Here is a 17,214-nt window from a genome sequence, read left to right as displayed (position 1 = left end):
CTCGATCTGGTAAGAGGAAAAAGCGAAAAGAAAAAAAAAGAAACCAACGGAGTCGCTTAACGCTAGGTTCCCTCTGTCTACCCTGCTATGCTGCTGTGGCACACATGAACTTATAATTTACAAAGTTAAATACACTAGGATTAAATAAACAATATTCTGCTTTATAAATTAACCTTTTACCTTTTAGTAACTTACCTTACCTTAACTCATATAAAATAAGTTTTAAAAAATTCAGAAGAGAATTCGTACAAATGCAAATTTTTCGTACAGCCCCAGCACAAGCAAAGCAAAATATATAAAACCGGTCAAGTTCTCAAAAATTTGCAGCACTGGAAATAAAAGTGAGGAATTCAATAAATGTAGAAATAATAATTTTATGAAAAGAAACCCTCAGCTGTTTTGTTTTCTGTTATTCTGAATTAATTCCCGTCAATAAACCTTTACCATAATAAAATACATATAAAAATGGATCGTAAACCCTAAATTTAAACATTTATTTATAAAACACTAGTATTACCCTACACGCAGTGTCTCGGATTCGGACGGACGGAGTGTTATCCGGGAAACGGAGTGTTTTGACACTAGATTCTCTTTTCACACTATGTACCTTATTATGCGAGGCGCGTAACAAAATAGAAAGAGAGAACACCAGACAACAGAATATAAATTTTCTGATTATAGTCATTTAACTTATTTATCGGTAATATATTGTATTACCAGTAAATAAGTTAAATTACTATATTCCATAAAAACTTGTTTTAAAAATATAAATTTCAAAAACTTATAATCTTACATATTCTATGAACTAGTGTTGTTTTTATATAAAAAAAGCCTACTTATAAATCATGTATTTCCTAGACACAAATGAAATTCCGCATTCTGTCGAAGTGTCGCAATGGGTGGGTCTAGACTGACGTAAGCTAAGCCTAAAGACTAAATGCGGCTTTCTGAGAATATAAAGGAGCTATTCGTGCTGTTTCATTATTATTTGACGTAGAAGGCACAATTGTTTAAAGAATGTATAAAGAATATATATTAAACTATGAAATAAGTATATTATTGCAATATAATATGCAGTTAAAAACACTGCAATCATCTTTTAAGCAACAAGTACAAGTGCTTTAGAATGTTCCCGGAGTTAATATAGAGTATATGAACCTATATGCTATTGGTTTACCAGTAACCTCTGAAGAGTCTTGAAGTCCTGGTGCTAATAGCAGACCAGTTCAATGCTATATTATTGTATTGTCACCTTAGCCACGTATTACTGTCAAATTTTATGATGAACCAATATTTATCACTAAATTTACAAAAATAACAAAACTTTTAAAATAACTAATAAATAGTTGGTATCATTACCATCTGTTCATAAATCATTAACCTCATTTTTCCCTGTATATAGGTGAAGGTGGTTCGTTCGTATACAATTTACGAGCGCATCTAAGATTTACGACGTATGACGCACAATTGTTAGAGAATGCAATATGACACGAGACTGCCATTGTTTTTGTTCTAACGTCTTTATCAAAACGTACTCATATAAAAAGTTTTGTTTTGTTCGGTTAATTTTAAAATAACACAACATACAAAATAATGTAAATATTAAAAAAAAAAAAGGTAAAAACACTATGTTGGTCCTTTGAGCCGGATGCAAGATAGCTTCGTCTTGAATAAAAGTCAACGCCAACATTAATGAGTTCCATCTAGAGTGCAATAACAACGGCTAGCTTTCATAATGTCAAGAATAGTCTGTAAGAATTTCATAATGTCATATTTTCAACAGCGCGTATATGATAAAGAATTTTAATAAGAAGTGCCTTCAAAATAGGAGATTATTGCTCAGGATAATATTATACTCATTAATACAGACGAGAACTTGGAAAATATGATTTCTTAGAAATATTAATAAAAATTCTTCTTATTTTTATTCATAGTTTATTTTTTAGAGCTTTGAAAGCATTTATGCTATTACAGCTAACTAGAGCTTTCATTTTAAATATAGTTTAATTTTTAATTTTGTGATTTAATAGCAACAGTTTTGTACTATATAGTTATTTCAGATCAATTAATACGTACATGTACATTTGATACTTATTTTTAAATAATGCATACCTACATATTTTTATGTATTTTTTTTTTATTTTGACTTTTGAGGTCGTCGTCGCCCAGGGTTGTGGATTCAATTTCCACCCGAGGAAAGTTAAAAACCTTAATTTTTGCCACAAATTAGTACATTTTTATACCTACTACTTTGACTGTTGACTTAAAGAAATCTAAATTATGCCTGTATCGCTTATATCTCACAGTTAAGCACAATCCGTACGCATATTAGATGGATAAAGGCACTTAGTTAGTGGCAGCGATCTAACCGCGTGAGATATTACCCCCTTTACTGCGGCTTAAAACTAATTACTTACGAACTGGAAACGACATTTGAGAAATTTTAGTAAGTACCTGTAAGAAATAGATATAATTATTACATTAGTACATGATGTAAAAAAATAGTTTTTCAATTAAAATTGTATTCTGTTACATGGGGTGGCATTTTATAAAAAAATTACCCACGCCATAATAAATTCATTAAAACTCTATTATTCCCATTAGAATAGAAAAAGATGGTGTGGAAGAGATTTTTTAAAACTGTCTTTTTTGAACTATGTTTTTTGAACTCACAGTATCGTCAAATGCTCATCACTTAATTCCCAAAATTTATTAAAAAATCCCAAATACCCTTCTAGTTAGAATAAAATCAGTATATTGTGGTTTAACCCACATTAATTTTGAAACCCTTTGCTCTATATAGAGCCCTGAAAATCTCATTTCCTTATTTATTATCTGAATAGACTCATTGAAATAAAATCTATTTACGTATTTACTTCAGGATAAATAAAGTGATATTTTCGTTTGGGTTACAAATTATATATAATAGTATTTAGTAGCAGCTTCACTTCATTCATTTATTTATCCCGCATGTAGCAGGTAAGGTAGAAATAACGTGTTGTTAAGATACTTCGTTCTCAGCTTTACTTGTTGAGTACTAAACTCAAACGCACCTTGTCTAGCTAGAATGGGGAAATAAGAATAACTGTTTTCACCAAGTGGGGATAAAAACCAAAAATGTTGCGTTTAACGCCAGATGTTATCCAACTGCCCCATGGTTGCCAGCGAAAGTTGTGGATTCGAATTGCATTAAGAAAAGTAAAAATCAAAAATAATCCTCGATCTGACACAACTAGGTGACAATGGATGAAATATTTTTATTTATATATTATTGTGTTACTAAATAGCTTAAAAAATATATATAAGTTTAAATATTTTATGCAATTTCGTTATTTTCAACGAAATTAGATAAAATCAACAACGCTGCTTTCAAGGAACTGGATCCAAGCATCGAACATTAACATACGCAAACAAATTTGAACTCGGCATATGTTTAAAACAGTTTCATGATAATTTAACTTTTGTTTTTGAACTTCCCAATCAATTTGTAGAGACATCAAAATTGAATATGTGGCGGAAGTAATGTTTCAGTTGTACCGAGGGAAACGTTTATATATTAAAACTAGTGAACCCGGACGCGGCTGTGCCTGCTTCAACTATAAGAATATTTATTAAATATATTCATTAAATTATTTTCAATGTTCAATAGAATTAGTAAGTAAATATAAGCTTAAATAATCAAAAAGAATAATAAGTAGATACACATTATTAGAAAAAATTATCTGAGTTATTGAAATTAACCAACAAAAGGATTAAAAGTAACTAAAGGATAGATATTCTTAATATTAGAAAAAGTACCTAAAATTTTCCGTGCGTGCGTACATAGATATCGACTCTACGAAATAACTAAACATTTCTCTCTATTAAGCAGGATAATTTTAGCGGGCAATATCAAATAAAATAAGAAGAGAACCAAAGTGTAGCTTAAATTAATTATAAACAGCAAATAAAGTTCGAAAATGTATGAAAAATTATAAAACCGTCAACGTCATCTGCCCGTTCGCGTCGGTGATACTGTGCAGCCCGTAGGCTAGGTCATTTGGAATCAGTGACATCTCCTTAATTATTTATTAGAATGTTATACAGTAAACTATAATTTCAATCTAGATAAAATGTTAATAGTGACTATTATATTTATTTTCATAAGGATGAATATCAAAATGTCGCGGTAACGGTTGCGTAGCGACGCGACGGTTGTTATTAACATGGCAGACTAAATTGCATGTCAAATTAGAAAGTACTTTAAAATATATTAGTATATATGTGTAATGTAATGTTACATAGCCTATAGCACTTCTAAAGAATGCAGCTTTCATACAAAACAAAAACAATGAAAATCGGACCAGTAGATCCAGAGATCTTAGCGTTCAAACAAACAAACAAACAAACAAACAAACAAACAAACAAACTCTTCCGCTTTATTATATTACTAGTGGACCCGGACGCGGCTACGCCTGCTTGAACTATAAGAATATTTTCGCGTAGGTCATACTATGCCGCCCGTACGCTAGGTCATTTCGAATCAGTGACATCTCCTTAATTATTTATTAGTATGTTATACAGTAAACTATAATTTCAATCTAGTCGAGTCTAAAAGTGACTGTAATATTTATTTTCATAAGGATTAATATCAAAATGTAGCGGTAACGGTTGCGTAGCGACGCGACGGTTGTTATTAACATGGCAGACTAAATTGCATGTCAAATTAGAAAGTACTTTAAAATATATTAGTATATATGTGTAATGTAATGTTACATAGCCTATAGCACTTCTAAAGAATGCAGCTTTCATACAAAACAAAAACAATGAAAATCGGACCAGTAGATCCAGAGATCTTAGCGTTCAAACAAACAAACAAACAAACAAACAAACAAACAAACTCTTCCGCTTTATTATATTATATATTAAAATAGTTTGTTTTTCAAGTAACTAGGTTACGCGGTCAATTTAATACGAAATGCAGCAAAAGCGATGCATAAATATTTGTATCTTTTCATTGATTGATTAAGTAAGATCTTTACTGCACTCAGACAGTGCAGGCAGACAGACAACAAGGTGATACTATAAGGGATCCATTTCTTTCGTTTTAATGAAGGGAACAGTATGAAAATAATCGCGGAAAGTAATAAACGGAGTGACGTATATTTTCTAGAGGGATATGTGAATTACAATCCCAGCTTAGCTTATAATATATTTTTCCCCTTAATTACTATCATTATTATGAAAATCATAATTTAAAATAAATGGATGATACAATTCTCTATAATCAAATTCAGAAGCGCGGAAATGGACGAGATTTATGGTAAATCGTAGTCTTATAATTATAAATGGAATGAAAATTTTGTACGATGAATAATAACAACGAATGCTTTGTGTTGTATTGACATTCCATGTTGATTGGCGGAACTTATCGCCGCACTTTGTCTTGTTAACGGAGAGAGAAAATTCCCCCGAGTAGAGAAGGAGACTTAATAATAATACACTAGGAAGCTCTTAAAATTCTTCTTCCTTTTTAATAGTATTGCGACATTGTGATGACATGGCGACGGTACATTAGCGATAAGCGATGATATCATAATGTCAATTGATCCCAATGTTTATGTTACGTCAAGGCTAAGTAGATGTTAATTCAATATACTTATAAGGATTTAACGTATCTTTTTAATTTTTAACCGACTTCACGAAACATAAGTTTTTATTTTGATTTGTATACGTACATTTGTAGATGGTATTGTTGTATATGGTAATTATTCGAGCATGATTTTCTATTCCTAAATGTATAGGTTATGTTTGTCTACAAATTTCATGAAAACTAAAATTTATAGTGATATTATCCTGTTTAATATAAATTCGGTATTATTATTTCTTATTATATTCAATGGAATCATTTCATCAGTTCATCAGTCATCACGCGATGTCTTAAAAAGTCTTAAAAATAAGGGAAACTAAGTGTCTTATAGTTCTAGTAGGTTCCCTCTGCATAATACTTATTTAGAACGTATAAAAATTTGTACGTAGCGGGACTAGAACCCGTGCTTCCTGGAAACCGTCCCTCTGCATACCCTGCAAATCGGAAATAAGTGTGAAAAGTTATCTTTCATTCCTTCCGCGTCTAACACAATTTGTCAGGTCTATAATAATAAAATCACAAGTGGGCAAAGGCGAAGTAACCAGCTCTCTTGGTGAAGCCAACTATAAAGTTCCGCCAGACATTAAGTGAACGGCTTGCTCAAAAGTTTCTCTACAGCTTGACTTTTATAAGGAACGTGAAATATCACCGGCAAGTTCTAATCGAAGTTTACGAGCCCTAATATGTTGTAAATTCAGAAAGCTGTGTTAATAATTCAGATAATTCTGGGTGAGCATTACTAAAATTTTCTATTATATTTTCCACTTTTTTCACTGTATCCTCCATATAGGCAGTAGAGTAGATAGACGGAACCGATTGTTAAGATATTCCGTTCCCCACGTACAGCCCAGTATTGCTTATTACTTTTTATTCTTGGATTTTTTTACAAAATCGAGGACATGAAAATAGCCCATGAAATGAGAATCGAATCCACAACTGTCGCGCTTACAGTCGAACACTATGCCGCTGCGCCATATATTGTAAAAATATTTTAAAAATCATTAATATCAATCAATAAATAGCGTCTAGATGTATTTAGGAAATAAATTTACAAAAATATAAAGGAAGCAATTTTTTTAGTAACCACGTTCGTTCAGAAGTTCGGTAAATAAAATAAATAATTTAGCCACCCATCTACTAGACTACCTACTACTACTAGACAAGCAAAAATTAACAATATGAATAACCTGCAAAGTATAGATAGAGACCTTGGTGAAACAATACAACTAATGCGGTGTAGCGGGTGGCCGTGAACTCGGCAGTCAACTCTACTATGTCACATAGTCTTCCTTTTAACTTAACAATTAAAATTATTGCAGAATATAGAAAAATAAAACATTAATTAAATCAGCTTCACGCATGCACACAGCAGGGTAGGCATGGAAAAAATAGTAAGACATTTTTTCGAGGTATTTCGTGTTGAATGGCGGAACTCAACGCCGGGCTTTGCCGGTGCCAGATCGAAGAGATGAAAATATTACCTTTACCTTGTGTGCCCCTGCGCCTCGACGGTTATAACTATGTAATGAAATCTAAGAATCTAAATTACACGCATTTCTAATTGCTGTATCATCATAAAACTTGGCAATTTTATGTAGATTAGATGACAATACAATATAACGGTACCGTCACTATTATGCTATATAATAGTTACGAGAACTAAAAGAAAAAAAGCTCCAAACCTACTACCTACCTACTTTAAATACCTAATTCTTGTGTGTTTTATAGAACAGCACATGGTTGTGCAAATGAATTTCATTCGGAGAGAAGTTTAAAACGGAATGAACTTTCCACAAGTTTCCCTCGATCTACCTAATAAAATATGTAAGGAAAAACATAAATACCTACATTAGATAAAAACCTTACCTGTAAATACTACCCCGTTTAATAAAAAAAATCTTTAAAATATTAACCAAATCTTATTACATAAATCTTATTAATAACTCGCATGAGGGAACTTAGTAATCCTATAATTGGATCTGGATTATCGACAATTGCTGACCGCTTAGACGCGCCCGGTGTCCACGTAACGTGGCTAGTATAACCGTACCTACTTGAGAAAATCGATATCGGTTATTAAGCCCTAAAGTTGATTTAACTAACGGTACCTTGAAGGTAATATATTTCTTTTTATTTACTTCTTTTCGTCAATACTCAGTAGAATAAACGTAGGATCAGGGCTACAAATTTGAAAATAGATGGTGATAGGCCTAAGCTGCTATGAAGCTGAAAAAAAATCTTGTATCAATCATTCCTCATTCTAACTTGTAAGATCGGCGTTGAATTCCGCCATTTAACAAGCAACGTCTCCAAATTGGCCGACAATTGGAAACCAAAGTTATCCACGACTATCTTCTACCTCGAAAATAAACGGAGCTTCCTCGAATAATATATAACGTGGCATTGAATTTCTCCACCCAATACATAATGTCTCTAGCACGTCAAGTGGAAATCGGAATATTTTAACACTAAGTTCTCCTACTCTAGCAAAAGAGGATAAAAAATTTGGTAACGGCACCGGGGCTCCATTAAATACAGCAAAGGGTTTCATAGTCATTGAGCAGAGAGTATCTATATGAATCGGTACTCCCCTCCGAACAAAGGGACAAGGGTTGGCAGATGTCATCTTTTTAACTGGACCCTTTTAGGGGATGTTAATGCTTTATGAGCTCTTAATACGCGTCAATATGTGTTTTTCAGGTATTCCAGTCTTTTTGGGACACACTCTTGAATACATCCTAATATAATACCACCGTCGCGTCGTGGCGAATCGACATAATCTGAGTGGGATCGATTCCTGCTCATGAGGATGAATTATTTTCATTCTCTCACTATGTCAAAAAGACAGACCCCAGCGTTAATTTCCGCAACTTAGCACCATATGTCCCGAAGATTGGGCTTAAAGTGAAACTAAAAAACGTTTGCCGTTTTGCCATATATTACTGGAAACCAACGAAAAATCTCTGAAATGGACGATATATATAGAGCGAAGTGATTTTTATTTCTAAGCATTGCCTCGAGTGAGAATCGAATCCAACATCAAAACTAAAAAAAACACACTTTCCGCACACAAATTGCAAACAATATTAGCTCGAACCAAAAGTTTCCATTACTTAATACTCGTGAGAGGTCCAATAACCGCGGCAAATGGAATCTGAGTGTATGTAGCCGGATCGCTGGATGGACGTCGTTTGTTACATCGATTGGGCCCTCGTAGCGTGAGTGTAGCAATCATGGTGATAGATCTCTAAAAATCTTTATTTAGGTATGCCTATACGTATAAAAATATCAGACATTTTATTTTTGTGGTGGAATATAAATTTTAAAGTTTTTATAAAGTTGACACAATACCTATAACATAATTTTTTTTTACGTCACGCTAGAAAATTACAGAATTAACAAATAATGAATAAAGTGTTTTGACACTACTGTATCCCAACGTATACTTCTAAATGCGGGATAAATTATCAAGGTAAACACAAGTAAAAAAAAATTTGATCAGCTTGTTATATTTAAACAAAGCTCGCAGCAAACATAAAAAATGCGATACGAAAAATATTAAAAATATCCAAGTTAAATTGAAAGTTTTCACATGGGCTTGACAAAAATCTCTTTTATACTATCAGCCACAGTATTGATTGATGTGCTGAGTTTTCAATATTACTTTAAAAAAGAAATACAATATCTTTTAAATATAAAATACCCATTAGTTTTATAGTTATTTATTTTGTGCTACCATTGAAACATGTATAAATATGTAGAAGAAGTTTTAGCTTCTCCTTTTTCTCTTTCTTCTCGGTTTAGCTAGATTCTAGTTGGGTTAAGCAACGTCTACTAAAATCAGATAAGTATGAAACTGATATTTAATGTCCTTCGTCATTACACCAGTTGAAATGTCAAGACAATTAACATTTTCTATAATGAAATTGAAATCCATTATTCTTATCGATCTTTTATAATTAGAAAAAACTTAGGACGGTAGGCCAACCTACTACTGTACCGATGGCACTGTATTAAATAAAAGCTTGTAAATAAGTAATCTCTTAAGTGACTGGTAATAGAGATTTGATATCCCTACAAAATTAATATGAATTTTCAAAACAAAACTAAAATTATCGTGAAACTGTTTTAATATTCATATGCCGGGTTCGAATTTGTTTGCGTATGATAATGTTCGATGCTTGGATACGGTTCCTTGGTAGCAGCGGTGTTGATTTTACTTTATTTTATAGTAATTAATAACTTTGTATAAAATACTTCCTTTACCAGTATTTATTTACTTAGCGTTTTGTTATTTTAGGGCAACAATATTAATACATATTTCTATTAATATGAAATACTATTCATTGGACATTATATGCCCTTCATTTACACTACAAACTAAAAGCGACAATAATCTTATTATAATATTGTACGTTCAAGTATATTCTGGAGCCTATGCCATGTGGAATGGGCATAGATAAACCGTCTAACCCATGAATGACAAGCTATTCTCTTATGATAAGCTTTTTATCTTCTTTTCTTTCCATTTATTTTAGAAACGTTGCTTACAACATGCTAGAGCCTGTAAATCAACGCTGTTGTTTGGCTTACAAGATCAGATCAAATATAAATTAATTTGTATACACTATGACACCTTCCGACTGCCTCAAGATTACCTTTAGTCTCAAATTACATACGGAATATTGCTTGACAATATTTCGTTTATTTATTCAAAAATATCCATTAACCTTAAGTAAACTGACCTCGACGTTGCGTCACGAAGAAAGCTCACGCCGATATGATCTCGCACAGCTATCGGCCCTGAAGAGCGATGGCCCGCATGGGAAATTAAATGCTTCTATCTACTAATACTGATGTACAATGTATTCAACATTCATCAAATTCCAAGGACGCCATGATTTGCTTTAATATGGTGTTACGTATATAAAGATTGCATTGTCTTTCTTAGTAAATGAGAAATACTACTACTTTTCGTTCTTCACTTTCTGCCGAATTCTGAAAGCATTCTGATACTTCCTCAATTAACGAAGGCATATAGGTATAGGTACTCTATCTATCATAAACAACTCATAGATAGAAACAAATGGAAACATGACCACGGGATCGAGCCGCAAATGAAAGCTAGTAAGTAATTAAGAATGCTAAATTGAGTCATTAAAAGATAAATTGAATTAAATTGTATGAAATTGTTGTCTACTTACCAATATAAATCATATGGAGGGCGGGCATATTACAAATTTGTTTTAAATTCGCTCTCTACCATAGCATATGCCAGTCAATGATCGACTCCTGGAAGTTGTGAGTCACGTGGGAAATTAAGCTTTGCCTGAAAACGGACTGCTTATTCCTTTTACTTTTATACCTAACCTTCTAAATATTCTACCATATTCCCTTCTGCATTTCCATAACCATATCATTTGATTGGCTGAAGTTTATTTTAATTTTCAAATTAGTTTGCACATGTGATTATTTAACTTTATCATTGAGTTTTAAACAATTGACGAGCCTTCCATAAACGTACGTTTTCTAATGAAGTATAAATTACAAAGAAAACTTAATAAAAAATAAAATATACCTAAAATTATAAATAATAGCCTTATAAGTGTAGTTCAAAGCCCAGGCCTCCACTTCGAATACGTTATCGAATGTTCCTCTGATCTATTCATGGATTTATTAAGATCCTATGCGGACTAAACGGAGACTTCCATTTCATGTATGAAAGACAGTTTGCTCTGCAGGAAATTGTGTGTGAAGAGATTTATGTTGATATTCTTAAACCCTTTGTATGATTGAAAATATGTTTTCTTAGATTTTTAACCTTTGACTTAAAAGAGAGGTGTTATAAGTATAAATGTATTGTTAATGTGTGTTTTCTGTTAGAACGTAGCTCGTATTTTATTAAAAATTTCTTTTCAACTTGCAGATATTAGATATTTAGAAAATAGTTTAATATTTTGACTCAAACAACCTCAACTTGCTGTTGAGCGAATGATCCCACCGACAACCAAACACAGTCCAACACTATGCCGCTGGGCCACAAAGGCAACCAACTATATTTATATCAATAAAATAAGAAGTTATAAACATTATAAGTACCGACCGCACACGAATTATAGTTCAATGATTTCGTCACATCACGTCTTCCTTCATCAAAGAGGCCTTCGCCACAAATCTCTATATAAAATGGTCTATCTAACAAATAAAACATAATTCAGTCTAAGCTAAACTTTAAAAATCATTTAAATTATTTCGTTTTTAAGAATCTCTAAACGTCACGCTTTGTTCTGCCACTAGAACGAGTATATAAAAATGACTTATTGCCCCGTGTTGGAATCGAATCTACAACCGTCACGATTACAGTCAGTTTATGTATCGCTGCTAAAATTTAGAAATCAAAATCAAATATTTCTTATTGGTAGACCGTAGCGTTTAGCATTCCGTTCTCTCTCGTTTCTTCGCTAAGGGACAAAACGTAAAGCTAAAACACTCCTACTAATAACTACTTTTAGCCAATGATTAAGTGAAAAATATAAATAAAAAATAATTTATTAGAAAATATTTTAGATGAACCACTTTTCTTTTGGCAGGCATATGTACACTGAAGGTAAAGCGGACGTGTCGTCTGTCTGCGTGACAACAATCGAAGATACGTGAAATGCATTGTAATCGACGTTCAGAGCAGGCCATTGAGCGTTGTATGTTCTATATCACGCGTATGAAACAATATTTTTTTAGCTTCACGGGTTAAACAGAGGGAACCTAATAATTAATTAATACCTAAAATGATAAACCTAATAAATTTAAAAATAATTCTATAACTTTGATAAATGCCTACAATAATAGATTTTTTCATATATCTTCGATGTACAAACAACAGTCAGTTTCAATTTTTTACATTGTGTAGATATCGCACACATGGCAAACAGCCTTCACAGAATTTAATTAAGAAATTCAATACCAATTAAAACGGATGATAAAAGATAAAATGAATGGCATAAAACGACATCTAATCTGCCTATAAGAAATTGTATAAAACAAACAATACCGAGACATTAACATGAAAATCTTTCCCGTTCATGTAAAATTTGTAACATAGCTAAGATACATACATACCAACATAAAAAAAAATACTTATTTTTAACCTTTAAGTATGGACGTCGGGTCTGACAGACCAGACAGTTCTACGAATTCTACAAATCGGCCACTTCTCGGTGACCTCCGCCACTGAGTCTCTCAGTACCTTTCGTATTAATGACAAAATGAATGTAGATAGCATGGTTGTGTCTCTGGGTCCAAAACACGTGAGTATTTAACTTTCTAAACGGGGCCTGGGTCTGTCAGACCCGACGTCCATGTTTCCCATACAAGAATGATTTCAAAACGCCATACATTTTTATAATATTACAAAATATACTTTAATATTTTAATTGTATTATTTGTATTCAAATGCTTTTATTGTTATATATCATATATTATTTTGCATTGTTTGTTATATATTTTAGTAATATAAATATTATTTACCTAAAAAAGATTCAATTTTTTTAGTTTTTATGATAAAATGGAAAAAAATTATCGACCTAGCACGTCAGGGACAAAAATATCGGTACTTTATAATCAACATCAAACAAAAGAATTGGACGACGACATTTTATAAAGAAAATAGCACAACAGAAATTATCAAATAAAAAGACGCGTTTCGTGTACTAAACTACTCTAAGAATTGAGAATGACTTTGACTGCGTTTCGCGATCTGATCTATCATTTATTGAACATGAAGCTAAAAAAATAGTTTTGGGTTCTTGAAAAACATGTACACTTTGCCCCCAAAAGATATATAGAAAGACAACACATACTTATGTTGACTGCAATCGTCCTGTTAGCCAACAATGTTGAAAGCCATTGTGTATCGATGTTCAATTGTACCTTATCTTGAGGTGTTGTCAAAATTTTTATTTTATAACATAAGATGTAATTTCTTTGTTTTTTTTAATTGTTAGACTTTATATTTTGTTAAAAAAATATTTATTTTATTATCTGTCTTTTTTTTATAGTATTATTTTCTTAAGAGTCATCCCATGTGGCCAAAGACTGAAATTGTGACTTTAAGTTACTTAAATCGTTGTGATGCGTAAAGTTTAATAAAAAGCGATTTTATTTATATTGATTTTGTTTGATTAGAGGCTATTCATGTAAACTAAAACATAAAATTGTCTTCTTCATTTAAAAAACAGACGGAATATGACCAATAAATACACTGGTCTGACAGACCCGACGTCCATATTTGTGTTATAAAAAAATCACGTCCATAGTTAAAGGTTAAGAAGAAATTCGCTTTATCACTGTTTGTAATAAAAGTGTTCAAAATATCAGAAAAGATGAAAACAAAGGAGTTTGTGTGAAGAGTGAGGGAATTTAAAAGGTCTCTTAAATTAAAGAGGACTTTATGAAGGCAGTATTCATTGATATATTTGAAAAGATAACCATTTTATGTGTGACCTCATCTGCTTGAAAGACGAAATAGTAGGTATATGTTTTATACTAACCTTCAATATAAATGTAATCATTAATTCGATTCCCACTCGGGAAAATGAATTATTTCCATTTCATCGTTCTGGTAACAAGGCAAAGAAAGGCATTTTATTCAATCTCAATATTAATGTCTTTAAATTTGGACTCTACAGAGGGCATGTATGAAGAGGTTGATGACTGTGGTGGTGGCTAAAGAGATATGCGGGGACGGTTACTGCTACCTAAGAAAATATTATATCTTCAATTTTAAAGAAAATAATTGTATTTACTACCTGTACTGTATGTTTTCCCTACGAATTGAGTTGACCGAATTACATTTACACGCAAGTTAATCATTATATAATTACTTTAGTCACAAAGAGGTGTTATCGGTTACTCACCTGCAGTAAGATAACCCAAATTCTACAAGTCACTGTATGCATATGGCTATGAATATAATATTTATGCTATGAATATATATTCATGTTTTAAATTTTAATATAAAAGTAATTAAAATTAAATAAATAAGAACATTTATAAATATGTTAATATTTTACTTTAATTAAAGCTTTTGCATCCTAGTTGAGAAAACATCCGATGGTACGAATGTAACTTCTCAATACCACGCAAAAGAACGTAGAAGTATATTTAAACATTTGTATATCATTTTGTTCTCATGACTAAAAACATATAATAATTTCAACTGTACCATGAAACATTGCGTTTTATTAAAAACCGAGAATTTGAGTCATTAAGTGTCAACAGGCCGAACTCAACGTCGCGTCGCACTTTTCCTTATTTAGACGGGCAATTACTGCACCTCACAGTCTTTCAATGTTAATTGTATGTTATTAAAATTATGAATATAAGCAATTCTTTATTCTGAAACCTATATAGATAAACGATTTACTGAGAAACTCTCAGAAACGCTTGAATAGCTCTGGATTTGCTTTAGAATATTCTACTAGTATTGTTGAACAAGCCTTTATCGAAAACGACAAACTACGGGAGTATAATGAAGTGAAGTGGTTCAAATATTGTGGAGATTCTTGTATATCAGAAACAAGGCTATGTCATTTTATTTTATATTTTACTAACATTTTGACCGCGGCTTCGCCCGCTTGGATTTGTAATGTTATAGGATGCATGTATTATATACCAGCGACATGCTCGCGGCTTCGTTCACGCTCGTTTCAGTATTGACTTAACTCATTTAACTTCAATTTCCACTACAGTATTTTGGCAAACTTCCCTTAATACATTAAGTTTGTTTTTTACAATTGGTTTATAAATAAAATGTTATACCATTTTCAAGATCGTTTTTCGACAAAATTGCTATAAACGATAATATCATTGAAGCCAATTCAATAAATGAAATATTACTTTTCAATATAGATATTATCTATACCTATCTATATTTAGTAAACCATATCATTATTAGAAAACGAATGTAATACAGAATATAAATTATAATTAAGTAGTTAGTTAGTATATCAATAGTTTAGTCATTGAAGAAAAATGTAAAAAATATTAAAAAAAAATTTATTATGTGATAAAGAAGACTTTTAGATTTAAGGTTAATTAAATATCATTTACTTAAAAAATTAAAAAAAAATCGCAAATATGGCCATGAGTAAAAGTTAGTACAGTGGAATAAGCACTGATTTCGTGAATTTTATATTTCACCCTTCGAATTCAAATTCTTGGCACGTTTTATACAGCAGGATATGGTTCCAACTTACGGGTGTCTGTGCATACATGATATTTGTAAATTAGACATATTCAGAAATGATTTTGGCATGTTTCTATAAATGCCAATGTTTTTAACAATTCACAAGTTCTTGATTTTTGTGTGTCTTTTTAAAATATTATTAGCGCTTCCGTTTGCATCTTAAACATATAATTTCGTTATTTTTCGTTTCCGAAGAATATTACGTAAAACCTCTCTTAGTGCTCTTCTCCATTCCCCAAGGATCATTCATGCCAAATTACAGCGTTCTACTCCGTGTAGTTTCCACTATTAGTTGTCAACCAATCAGTAACGGAAGAGTTTTACATTCAAATATAGATATCATTATGATAAAGTATTTTCTCGTAGTATCAGTGTCCTAGCCTACTACTAAATTAACATGATTGTAAGTCGTGATGCATTTGGGACATGTCACGCTGCACACCACGGTTACAAGTCCAAATCTCACTCGAGGGAATATTTACACTAAACAGCACGTATTTGTCTGAGCCATTTAGATAAAATACGGCGTTGAGATACGTCACTTAACAGGCTTTAATGGTAAGCGCGGCGTTTGTTGTTTCAGATATTCAACATCCAATGTCTCTAAAATTTGGCGCCCAATTCATTGCGTTTCGTCGCTAACCATGCAATGTCTCGGAAATTGGGTGGAAAGTGTGAAATATCACTATATGCGGGATAAAGCGTGAAACTAAAAAAGGATTCAAACTAATTGACTAAAATTATTTATTAATATTTCATATTAGAATTGCAAAATTGAAACTTTAGAGTCTCATAAAGTTAACCAAATCGCTATGCAAATGAAGCTCCCGAACGGCCATTTTTACGACTCAGATACATTTTCTTATTTGTTTTATGACTTATAAAATAATAAACCAAATGAAATACAAACGCTATAAACGGCTATATTAAGTCCCACGTGGGACAGCTATTAAAGTATAGAAGTGGCTATAACAAGTCCACTGTGGAGGTCGGAGAGTTGTGCCACTATATAGAAATACAGAATGTTATCTATGCGACTATGAATCCATATAATTGCATTGAACAAATCAAAGATTTTTATATTTATTTTAACATACAAAACTCGGGAACTACTGTTTCTAAATATTTTTTTAATAGATAGTACCATCTATGGAAGAAAGCTATAAACTATACCACATCAGATTCAGAATCACCTCAAGTGAAAGCTAGTTATATTTATTTACAATTCTTTATAATAATAAAAAAAAACTGTCCAGCAAGATTTTAAAGGAAGGAAAGAAATGAAAATATTCGTACATATTTTGTTTACTATTCAAAATAAATATTTCACTATTGTACCCAT

The 17,214-nt window shown here is 31.8% G+C and overlaps 1 protein-coding gene across 2 annotated transcripts in view; it reads right to left on the bottom strand.

Annotated features, from left to right (window-relative positions):
* Positions 1 to 17,214, bottom strand: part of Cals (calsyntenin 1) — a 164,957-nt gene that overhangs the window by 107,772 nt on the left and 39,971 nt on the right. The gene's annotated exons all lie outside the window — the stretch shown is intronic.

The sequence above is a fragment of the Heliconius melpomene genome, chromosome 18, assembly GCF_056956725.1.
Source record: "Heliconius melpomene rosina isolate 202511_hmr_F chromosome 18, ASM5695672v1, whole genome shotgun sequence".
NCBI classification, from domain to species: Eukaryota; Metazoa; Arthropoda; class Insecta; order Lepidoptera; family Nymphalidae; genus Heliconius; species Heliconius melpomene.
The sequence above is the reverse complement of the archived record's forward strand: the minus strand, read 5'-3'. Positions and strand labels throughout refer to the sequence as shown.